Raw genomic sequence first — 2,742 nt, 5'->3', positions numbered from 1 at the left:
ATATTTTGTTAATAATGTTTTTCTCTACGACGCTTTGTTTTAATACTATAGGATACAAAATAGGAATTTTATGATTTTAATAAAGAACAAACATATAAGTGGAAAAATTAAATTTATTTCAATTACACAAATATATTTTAATATATTGAATGGCAATATTTATCGTATTTTTCTCGAAGAAGTTTTGCCAGAACTCATGGAAGACGTGCCACTTGTTACAAGGCAAATGTGGTTCCAACACGATGGAGCACCTGTCCATTTTAGTGCTACTGTGCACAATTACTTGGACCAAAGATTTAATGAGCGCTGGATAGGCCAAAGAGATCCTATCGCATGGCCTCCCCGGTCACCAGATTTATCTTCGCTTGACATTTTTTATGGGGGCATATGAAAACTCTCATTTATGAGACACCTATTGAAACAGAAGTAAAATTGGTAGCCCAAATTACTGCTGCAGCATATCAGGTTCAGAATATTTCTGCAGTCTTTGAGACAATCAATGTTTCGACGATGTCATCTTTGTGTTGAAACAAATGGAGGAATTTTTGAACATTTATTATAAATTGAGCTAATCAATTGACACTTTTGTTCCGTTCTTTTGTTCATTGTTTTTTGAAAATTAAAATATATATATATATGTGTGTGTGTGTGTGTGTGTGTGTGTGTGTGTGTGTGTGTGTGTGTGTGTGTATAATTGAAATAAATTTAATTTTTCCACTTATATATTTGTTTTTTATTAAAATCATAAAATTCCTATTTTGTACCCTGTAGTATTAAAACAAACGTCGTAGAGAAAAACATTATTAACAAAATATGTTTGTTTTTATGTCCTCTATTTCCCCTCAAAGTTTGTCGGTCTAATTTTTTTACACCCTGTATATACACAAACCTATCATAAGTTCAGTCCTTCCTATCTACCGTTCACACGGGCCTTAATTTCAGACAGAGAAAATCGCCCTGCGCACCCAAATGCCAATGATCTTGCGACAGCATACTCCGCGCGAATTCGATCGATCGTGCTCATCCGACACGGCGTCGACGAGAATTCCTGTCGGTCGCTGTTACGGACAGTTCCTCGATACTACGCTACTCGTTTCAGTTTTACGTAGCCGATCGGGCCGGCTATTTTTGTCGCGGATTTGTTTTTGAAGCACGATAAACAGCGCAGGATCGGCCTAGCTAAGTGCTCTCGGCAGCGAGCGAATGTTACTCCGCCACGGCACTCCGATAATCTACCCGGCAACGCTCGAATAAACGTTTTTTTTTTTTTTTTTCATTTTCGCTCGCGATCGTTCACGTGGCAGCGAATGCGAGACATGATTATTGAAAAAACAAAATACGATGATGGCGATTTGGTGCAACGCCAATAACGCGCTGTAAGACAAATATTTTCAGGTTTATCGAACGATAATTGAATCTCTCCCACATTCGACGACAACCGAGGCTCCGATTTCGATGGGAGATTCGCTCGCGAGATGTCGGTAGTGACACATGATGCTCCGTTAATAATTAATTTCACGTTAATTAAATCGCAAAAAGAAATCCAATGGAAAAAGCTCGGGAGACGATGCTTGAATTATAATCCTCCTGCATTTCCGCGGAATGCGGGAATGCACAGGCGCACGTTTCGTCGGAGATTTGTTTACGCTAGAGAGCAGGATGCCAAGCCGATGTTGATTTATTCTACTCGTGCGTATAACGAATCTTTCCTAGATTACATCGTGGCGCAACGTCGCGTAATCCACTTTTTTAAACGGCCGTTCATTTTTGCATCGCGCGACCTCGGCGGGTTTCCGTTCTTTTTTTTTTTGCGTCCGCAGGAAAGCATAAAATCGGCGCGTAAATCAATCACGTGCGTGTCGTGAGAACGGAGAAATGAATTCCGCGCGCGTCATCGCGATTCAATAATTTCACGACAACATCTCTTAATTATTTTCACTTCAGTGTTTACCGAGAGTTCATTCGTCGCTGAAGGCAAAAGCGTCGAAAGAAAGCGCGGTAAGTAAGACAGGATAGATGTGTTCGGAATTGTAAAAATATCAATAAAATTTTTCTCAATTTTATAATAACCTTGGATCAATATGTTTCAGTTCGAGTAGCTGACGATTGGTTCAGGTAAAATCATTCGAATAAATGAAAAGAACGTCTCATTAACGATCGATTTCAACAAATTCAATGAAAAACCGTTCAATTAATAACTGATATGAGTGAGTGGAAAGGTTGTTCAATTAACAATTGAAATTGGCAAATTTAATTAGAGGCTGTTTAATCGACGATTTGTATGAATAAAATTGTATGAGTAAATCGATTCAATCAAAGAGACCTCGATTACTCAAAGTTACAATTAATTTTGTGGGCAATATTAAAGTGATCAGACGTCTTATTTTTGCCTGAATAGATTCGGATTATTATTTTTTATCCCAGACTTTTCGAATATTATCTACGCCGATTTGCTCCGGATTCGATTAAATTTATGCCGGTTTAGAGGATTTTTTAAATTCTGACTAGGAAAAAAATTCACAACTCTGGCAAATACAATAGCTTTGTTTCTTTTTCTTCATTTTAAGTAAAAATAACAACAGTTTTATTTTAGCAATAATTTCTATTTTTATTATATGTAGTAAGTTCATTGTTTACAATTATTTTTCATGTATCTATAAATAAAATATTGTTTTCTATGTGTGTATTTGTACATATATATATATATATATATATATATATATATATATATATATATATATA

Source organism: Odontomachus brunneus, unplaced genomic scaffold (assembly GCF_010583005.1).
Source record: "Odontomachus brunneus isolate Ranch 3 - 2012 unplaced genomic scaffold, Obru_v1 Obru_scaffold_133, whole genome shotgun sequence".
Classification (NCBI taxonomy): Eukaryota; Metazoa; Arthropoda; class Insecta; order Hymenoptera; family Formicidae; genus Odontomachus; species Odontomachus brunneus.
This window is presented reverse-complemented; position numbering follows the sequence as displayed.